This window comes from Nerophis ophidion, linkage group LG25, assembly GCF_033978795.1.
Source record: "Nerophis ophidion isolate RoL-2023_Sa linkage group LG25, RoL_Noph_v1.0, whole genome shotgun sequence".
Lineage (NCBI taxonomy): Eukaryota > Metazoa > Chordata > Actinopteri > Syngnathiformes > Syngnathidae > Nerophis > Nerophis ophidion.
In genome coordinates, this window is record NC_084635.1 from 20,487,931 (window position 1) to 20,498,237 (window position 10,307).

General features: G+C 37.0%; 1 protein-coding gene across 1 annotated transcript in view; it reads right to left on the reverse strand.

The window, feature by feature from the left end:
• Window positions 1–10,307, reverse strand: part of tmem276b (transmembrane protein 276b) — a 34,452-nt gene that overhangs the window by 23,504 nt on the left and 641 nt on the right. The window lies entirely within an intron of this gene.

Below are 10,307 nucleotides of genomic sequence, written 5' to 3' on the forward strand. Positions count from 1 at the left end.
AGGCAAAATATCGAGATATATATCGTGCATCGCGATATGGCCTAAAAATATCGACATATTAAAAAAAGGTCATATCGCCCAGCCCTAATATATATATATATATATATATATATATATATGTATATATATATATATATATATATATATATATATATATATATATATGTATATATATATATATATATATATATATATATATATATATATATATATACATATATATATGTAGGTGTGGGAAAAATCACAAGACTACTTCATCTCTACAGAACTGTTTCATGAGGGGTTCCCTCAATCATCAGGAGATTTTAATGGAAGCATTCACATACAATGGTTTATATAGGGCACAGAGTGGGTGGATACAGGCAGGCGTAGGGTGTGGTGATTGGCTCATGTGTTACCTAGGAGGTGTTTCCGTCTGTGGCGGCATGTTGAAATGATTTCACTGCGCTTGTTGAGGGATGATAGATCTGGATGATATATAATAAACAGTTTCTCTTTTAAGCATAGGTTGCATCTTTTATTATCACTGTTGTAAGGTGTGCTGGATGCAAGAATTTGCCATGTTATTGAATATTCAACATTATTATCTTTGAGGTTCCAAATGTGTTTGCTGAGTTCTGTAGAATTCCGCAAAGTCTGGTTTCTAAAGGAGGCGTTGTGATTATTCCATCTTGTTTACGCCTGCCTGTACCCACCCACTCTGTGCCCTATATAAACCATTGTATGTGAATGCTTCCATTAAAATCTCCTGATGATTGAGGGAACCCCTCATGAAACAGTTCTGTAGAGATGAAGTAGTCTTGTGATTTTTCCCACACCTACATATTGCGCTCTACCACGGTATCGAGCACTATTCTCTGGATAATCCAATCAAGACATATATATATATATATATATATATATATATATATATATATATATATATATATATATATATATATATATATATATATATATATATATATATGTTTTTTTCATTTATTGTTGCCTTTATTTATTTATTAGATGCGTTGTACTGAATATCCACCAGCACTGTTTCTAACATTATGTGATAATGCCTTTTATACTATATGTTTTTTTGTTTTTTTGTTTTATATACTGTATGTGATTGTATGCCTACTTGGACCTTGGAGTCTGCAATAAAGCTTGATTGATTAATTGATTGTGCGATTGGTTTGAGAAAGTGTCTTGACATGTTTTGGCGTTGGACCAACTGTTTGTAATATAAAAAAGTCTATGCTCAACCTCCTGCCAACCGTCTTTCATTTCTGTTGAACTTTTATGTCATTTTACTTACTGAATCAGACACAGTAACAATCTAAATATTATGTTATGACTGCACCTTAACTGTAATCTGAACATGGGAGTGAAGCAACACCCACTTGAACTATATGCGCAGCAGGCATTTGCTTCTTAATTGTAGTCCATTTTTTGTAATTATGCTGCAAAAAATAGGTATTTATTTAAAAACAGCATAGGAGAATATTTAGCCCATTCATAGTTATTAGACTAAAAAGGACAAAACGACCCCTAATGATCAGTAAGAGTGACTCAAAATACAAAATACATCATTTTCCCTGCATGTTGTAACTAAACCTCAGTTCACCAATTGTCTCCTAAATACACACAATGATAGTTGCTGCTAATTGTAATCCATTTTTCCCCCTGCATGTTGTAACTAAACCTCAATTAAGAATGGTCTCCTAAATACACACAATGCAAGGTCATTCACGTTGACTGCGAAATGTTAGTTGCTGCTAATTGAAGTCCCTTTTTTGGTCATTATGCTGCAAAAAATAGGTATTTATTTAAAAAAAAACGTATAGGAGAATATTTAGCCTATGCAAATACATTGTCGCCTCTTCTCACAGCATAACATATTCCTTTCTTGTCGGGAGAACATCTTAAACATGATATTTCCATGAGCTAGACAACTTTATTTTGTCCATTTCTGCTCATTTGTGGCTCATCAATAGCAAGTGAACTGCAGCATTTACAGTTAACGCATTATTATCGCGTTAACTTTGACACCCCTAGTAGGTACACATTTTTGAGTCTTTTTTTTTAAAATCATACCATCAGAGCAAATTATATGATTACATCATGATGATCATGCCCCCACTGCCACAGGTATGTTGGCAGTCTAGGGGAAACCCTGGCACTTCTCAACAAGCACACTGCTGTGTGCACCTTCCCTCGTCTAAAAGTGCTCTGTTTGTGAAATAAAATAAAAACACACACAAAAAGAAATGACAAGAGGAAGTAAATTTGTAGTTCTTAACATATTTGTTTTGCTTTACTGATTTGTTTTCTAATGTGTCATGGCCAAATATTCAAAGTCGCCAATTATATCATTGCAGTCCTGTTCTGAATGCAGATAAGCATCTGTAGATAATTAGAGGTGGCAATTTGAATAATGAATATCATGATATGAACAAAAGGCCGTATCTGTGACATGCTGCATGTACTTTGAGTCAGCACGCGCTTATCCTGCTGAAATTGTGTTTGTCATTATTTTTGCTGTTGCATGTCTTTGTGACCCACTGACCTTTTGACAACATGTGTTTGTGTCAACGGACACATGGCAGATGTAGTGTTGTTTGTCCTTCCTGTTTACATTTTATTCCTGCTTATGCGCATTACAGTGAGTAAGCATGTTGGCAGTTGCTGGTAGTTTTATGCAGATGTAAATATTGAGAGTAGACACCGCACATTTAAACCAAACACGACTAACAACCCCGGAATAAATACAATGTTTGGGATGGGGTGCAGCAGTGCTACTACACTGTATTAACTGCACTGTATTTTGTGAAAACAGAGCTGGCTTTTTACTTTAACAACTAAAATAAAAACATGCTGGGGGGGTTTAATACATAACAAAAAAAAAAGCACAGCGGCTAAGTCTCCAAAGCGTGGGTTTCTTTGATTTGGAAAACGATACACAGGCAAACAGTCTAGTTTGTTACATGCAATGTTTGGCCAGACAGAGAGAGAGTATGTTTGGTCGCAAGGTGTTGTATTAGGTCAAGAAAAACACAGAAGCTCTTTCATCCTTACATGCCTGTTTTGCAGGTTTCTCTGTTCATCAGAGGGAAACCTGCAAAACAGGCGTGTAGGGATGAAATAGCCTCTGTGTTTTTTTCCTGGCCTAACGTATAGTCCGCTCTACCCATGTATTGAGCACTGTATAACGGATAAACCTCAGAAACCTTGACTACCGTATTTCCTTGAATTGCCGCCGGGGCGCTAATTAATTTAAAACCTCTTCTCACTCCTGCGCTTACCAAAGGCATGCGGTAAAAGTAAGCATGCGCTAATTATTTTAAAACTTCTTCTCACTCCATGCAGTAAAAATTTTAGTGTGATGTAAGCTTGGACCTTAAATCCTACTGAATAGCTCTTAATATTCTTCCCTTTAAGTGATTTCAAATTACCGGTATTGAAATCAGCCTCCTCCATTTTGAAAATTATGACATGGGAAGTGTCACTCGTGCCTCACGAGATTGACCAGGCGGTAATTCTAAGCATGCGCTAATTATTTTGCAAAGCGAGTTCGAACCGGAAGTAATTCAAGGCAGGCGCATTCTATATGCCCTGCGGCAATTCAAGGAAATACGGTATATATATACATATATATATATATATATATATATATATATATATATATATATATATATATATATATATTGTCCCCCTTGGGGTTGTGGGGGGTCGCTGGAGCCTATCTCAGCTGCATTCGGACGGAAGGCGGGATACACCCTGGACAAGTCGCCACCTGATCGCAGGGCCAACACAGATATCAAACACACCATCAAACACAGTCATTGAGAAGTTTCCTAAGTGCAATAATTATAACTAAATTGGTGAAGCTGTATTTTCATTTGCACTTCAATTTTATTGACAGTTTAATTAAGAAACATATTAATTAGAAATGTTGTTTATTTTTTCTAGCACAAAAAAATTGTATGTATATTTATTTATCAGTTAGTTATGAGTCCATTCTAATGCAGTATATTTAGTGAGTACTTATTTTTCTAATCAGCCTGACCTAAAACTAAGATTTAAGTGTTATATAAAAAACAATCTTTGTGATTAACATATGGATTCATATCATTCCATAAGGTAGATATAATCATTGAATACGATAAAAATCAAGACTATGATTACTAACTCAGTGTTAATATTTGAGTGGACTCTCTGTAGTGGAAAAGTTGGGCTCCGAGTTCAAAAATGTTAAGAACTCCTGGTCTCGAGGACTCTTGTAATGTTAAAAATAAGGTTCACACAAGGTCATTAAAAGTTGTTTATGGCCTAGCTCGGGGGTCAGCAACCCGCAGATGTAGAGCCACAAGCGGCTCTTTAGGGGCGCCCCGGTGGTTCCATGGATTTTTGTTTAAAAAATGTATGGAAATGGAAAAAAACACAACACAAACGTTCCTAATTGTTGGAAAGTCCACTGTTTAACATGCTTGTGCGTCACTAATTAAAATATTTGGTGAGCGCCGTTGTGTCCTACTAATTTCAGCAGGCCTGAACTCACCGTTGTGTGGACTGTGACTCAACAGTTTGTTTACATGTACACCTTTCTCCGACGCTGCCACAGAAAAGGATGTGTTTTATGCCAGTACTTATTCGTCTCATTTTGTCCACCAAACATTTTATGCTGTGTGTTAATGCACAAAGGTGAGCTTTGTTGATGTTATTGACTTGTTATGGAGTGCTAATCAGGCGTATTTGGTCACTGCATGACTGCAAGCTAATCCATGCTAACATGCTATTTAGGCTAGCTGTATTTACATATTGCATCATCATGCCTAGTTTGTAGGTATATTTGCGCTCATTTCATTTCCTTTATTTATGTCCTCCGTGTATTTAGTTTTTTTGTTTCATGACACATTAACCGTATGTAATATTGGCTGCATTTCTAATAGTTGTTTGTGTGCCATGTTGTTCCAGACCATAGCAAACGTTACCCAGCTTGCAAATATTGTAATACATCCATTAGAAGAAGCCAGCCTGCTGTTTCCTTCAACTTGAACACACATCTTTACCTTTGGCCATTCTAAGACAGTCATTTCCAGGAGTTATCTCACCCTCTGAGAAGTCTTAGTCATGTTTTCCAATGTTGTAAAAATGTGTAGAATAATTTTGTGATGTAATTATGTAAAAATGTGTTCAAATATTACATTTTAACATTTCTTTCAACGAATATTTGCATCAGCCTGCAGCACATATTCACTTTAATAGTAGGCTAATATAGCTAATTAGCCACTTACATCATGTGTTGCCATCATTATAACACTTAAATAAGTATTTGAATTTTTTGTGGCGCCAGACCGATTACTTTTTTGTATTTGGACTTAGATTTGGACTAAGACTTCCTTTATTGTCATTCAAATTGAACTTTACAGTACAAATAAGAACAAAATTGTGTTAGTGCAGGATAAAAGTGCAATAAGGTGCAGATATAAATAGATAGATTACTGTACAGATAAATATATTGCACTTTTGCATATGCATCCACGTTTATAGATGTATGTCAGTGATTCTCAACCTTTTTTCAGTGATGTATCTCCTGTGAACAATTTTTTAATTCAAGTACCCCCTAATAAGAGCAAAGCATTTTTGGTTAAAAAAAGAGATAAAGAAGTAAAATACAGCATTATGTCATCAGTTTCTGATTTATTAAATTGTATAACTGTGCAAAATATTGGTCATTTGTAGTGGTCTTTCTTAAACTATTTGGAAAAAAGATATAAAAATAACTAGTGATTCAATTAAAAATAAAGGTTTCTACACATAGAAGTAATCATCGACTTAAAGTGCCCTCTTTGGGGATTGTAATAGAGATCCATCTGGATTCATGAACGTAATTCTAAACATTTCTTCACAAAAAAAGGAATTTTAACATCAGTATTTATGGAACATGTCCACAAACAATCAAGCTGTCAACAGTGAATATTGCATTGTTGCATTTCTTTTCACACTTTACGAACTTACATTCATATTTTGTTGAAGTATTATTCAATAAATATATTTATAAAGGATTTTTGAATTGTTGCTATTTTTAAAATATATTTAAAAAAATCTCACGTACCCCTTGGCATACCTTCAAGTACCCCCAGGGGTACACGTACCCCCATTTGAGAACCACTGGACTCTAGTATGTTCACTTTTTTAATTTAAGGACAAAATTGCAAAAAGAAACATACCATAGTTCCTTCAATTGCAGCAGGGCATAAAGTATGCGCCTGCCTTGAATTACTGCCGGGTCGACCTCGCTTCCCAAAATAATTAGCGCATGCTTAGTATTACCGCCTGGTCAAACTCGTGACGTCACGAGTGACACTTCCCCAGTCATCATTTTAAAAAATGGAGGAGGCTGATTTCAATACCGGTAATTTGAAATCGCATAAAGGGAAGAATATTAAGAGCTATTCAGTAGGATTTAAAGGCCTACTGAAACCCACTACTACCGACCACGCAGTCTGATAGTTTATGCATCAATGATGAAATATTAACATTGCAACACATGCCAATACGGCCATTTTAGTTTACTAAACTGCAATTTTAAATTTCCCGGAAGTTTCATCTTCGAAACGTCGTGTAATGATGACGTGTACGCAAGACTTCATGGGTTTTTAGGAAGTATGAGTGCTGCGCACACACACAGCTAAATGTTGTCTGCTTTAACGACATACTTATACAGTTTTTTTGGACATCTGTGTTGCTGAATCTTTTGCAATTTGTTCAATTAATATTGGAGAAGTCACAGTAGAAAGATGGAGTTGCGAAGCTTTAGCCTTTAGCCACACAAACACACGGTGATTCCTTGTTTAAAATTCCTGGATGTGAAACTTTCCTATGGATCAGAGCGCGGTCAAGCCAACATGGATCCCGACCACATGTCAACCAGCAGGTTTCGGTGAGAAAATTGTGGTTAAAAAGTCAGTTCTTACCGGAGAAAAGCTGAGCGTGTCCCATCCATAGCTGCCGTTGACTTCCCTGAGACACTGCGCGTCAAGACACCCATGGAGACACCCTTCCGACTATCAGGTAATATTAAACTCACTAAAACACTAGCAACACAATAGAAAGATAAGGGATTTCCCAGAATTATCCTAGTAAATTTGTCTAAAAACATCGGAATCCATCCCAATGCAATCGCGTTTTTTTTTTTTTTCTAGTCCGTCGCTGTCAATATCTTCAAACACAAATCTTTCATCCACGCTCAAATTAATGGGGAAATTGTCGTTTTCTCGGTCCGAATAGCTGTTTTTGTTGGAGGCTCCCATTAAAATCAATGTGAATATATGAGGAGCCATCAACATGTGACGTCATCATCTGCGACTTCCGGTAGAGGCAGGGCTTTTCTCCAGTTGCGAACTTTATCGTGGATGTTCTCAACTAAATCCTTTCAGGAAAAATATGGCAATATCGCAAAATGATCAAGTATGACACATAGAATGGACCTGCTATCCCCGTTTAAATAAGAAAATCTCATTTCAGTAGGCCTTTAAGGTCCAAGCTCACATCACACTCAAATTTCTACTACATACCTGTGGTAAGTGCCGGAGTGAGAAGAGGTTTTAAATTAATTAGCGCCCCGGTGGCAATTCAAGGAAATACGGTATGTTTAATGTACTGTAAGATTTTTTTTGTTAAAATGAAGCCAATAGTGACATTTTTTGTGGTCCCCTTTATTTAAAAAAGTACTGAAAAGTACCGAAATACTTTTGGTACTGGTACCAAAACAATGGTATCGGGACAACACTAATACAGACCCACTGGCAGAATGGTAGATCGGCTCCTATGATTATTTGCAGTCTGTTTACATTTTATAAAATAGTATTTGAACAAAAGATAATCCCTCGCCCTAAAGACTAACACACAAATAATGGTCTGGAGGTGACATGAAGAGCAGGCCTGGCCATGCTTTTGTGTTGTTGTCAGGCTAGAACAGTGGTTCGCAACCTTTTTGGAAGTTCCGAACCCCACCAGTTTCATCCGTGCATTCACCGAACCCTTCTTTTGTGAAAAATTAAAAAAAAAATTTTTCAAATTCAAGACAAAGTTATGTTGTTTTTTTTTCATGGTGTACAAAACAAACCATTAATGAACATCACCTTGTTCAGAGAACAAAACCAACAGTGCATGAACTCAAAAAAAATTATCCATTCACCCATCCATTTTCTTTGGGTCGCGGGGGGCGCTGGTGCCTATCTCAGCTACAATCGGGCGGAAGGCAGCGTACACCCTGGACAAGTCGCCACCTCATCGCAGGGCCACAACAAATTACACACCTGCAAATCAGTGTGACTTCTGCTGTTGCCGTATCCATGATACGCCGATACGGAGAAGTTTTTATTTACACGATAAGTCCATACTTGCCAACCTTCATGATTTTTCCGGGAGAATCCAACCATTCTCCCGAATTTCTCCCGATTTCCACAGCTGCCTTTAGCGTCCCTTACAACCTGTCGTCATGTCCGATATTCCTCCATACAAACGGTGTGCCTGCGCATTCACATCATTTATGTGGCTTTTACTCACACATAAGTGAATGCAAGGCATACCAGGGGTGCGACTTATACTCAGGAGCAACTTATGTGTGAAATTATTAAGACATTACCGTAAAATATCCAATAATATTATTCTGCTTATTCACGTAAGACACTAGATGTATGAGATTTCATGGGATTTAGCAATTAGGTAGATAGATTGTTTGGTAAACGTATAGCATGATCTATGAGTTATAGTTATTTGAATGACTCTTACCAAAAAATGTTACGTTAACATACCAGGCACCTTCTCAGTTGGTTATTTATAACGTACACTTATTCAGCCTGTTGTTCACTATTCTTTATTTATTTTAAATTGCCTTTCAAATGTCTATTCTTGGGGTTGAGTTTTATCAAATTAACTTTCCCCAAAAAATGCGACTTATATATGTTTTTTTCCTTCTTTATTATGCATTTTCGGCAGGTGCGACTTATACTCCGGAGCGACTTTTACTCCCAAAAATACGGTACTTACTACTAAAAGACAAGCTGTCTAGTACAGTGGTCCTCAACCTTTTTTCAGTGATGTACCCCCTGTGAACATTTTTTTTAATTCAAGTACCCCCTAATCAGAGCAAAGCATTTTTGGTTGAAAACAGAGATAAAGAAGTAAAATACAGCACTATGTCATCAGTTTCTGATTTATTAAATTGTATAACAGTGCAAAATATTGTTCATTTGTAGTGGTCTTTCTTGAACTATTTGGAAAAAAAGATACAAAAATAGCTAAAAACTATTAAAATAAACAAGTGATTCAATTATAAATAAAGATGTTTACACATAGAAGTAATCATCAACTTAAAGTGCTCTCTTTGGGGATTGTAATAGAGATCCATCTGGATTCATGAACTTAATTCTAAACATTTCTTCACAAAAAAATAAATCTTTAACATCAATATTTATGGAACATGTCCACAATAAATCTAGCTGTCAACACAGAATATTGCATTGTTGCATTTGTTTACACAGTTTATGAACTTAAATTCATATTTTGTTGGAGTATTATTCAATAAATATATTTATAAAGGATTTTTGAATTGTTGCTATTTTTAAAATATTAAAAAAAAAATCTCATGTACTCTTTGGCATACCTTCAAGTACCTCCAGGGGTACTTGGTCGACAGCCATACAGGTGACAGTGAGGGTGGCCGTATAAACAACTTTAACACCACACTGTGAACCCACACCAAACAAAAGTGACAAACACATTTCCGGAGAACATCCGTACCGTAACATAACAAAACAAATACCCAGAATCCCTTGCAGCACTAACTCTTCCGGAATCTAAAATATACACCCCCGCTACCACCCTGCGGTATAGCTCGGTTGGTAGAGTGGCCGTGCCAGCAACTTGAGGGTTGCAGGTTTGATTCCCGCTTCCGCCATCCTAGTCACTGTCGTTGTGTCCTTGAGCAAGACACTTTACCCACCTGCTCCCAGTGCCCCCCACACTGGTTTAATTGTAACATAGATATTGGGTTTCAATATGTGAAGCGCTTTGAGTCACTAGAGAAAAGCGCTATATAAACCCAGCCCACCTCAACCCCCACACCCCCATCTCCCGAATTTGGAGGTCTCGAGGTTGGCAAGTATGGATGAGTCGGATGTGTTGACTGGCTCCGCCGAACCCCTGAGGCCGACTCACCGAACCCCTAGGGTTCAATCGAACCCAGGTTAAGAACCTACTGGGCTAGAAGGTGTGAGCTTCAGGGCCCGTCGGACAACACACGCTCGCCTCACCTTTAC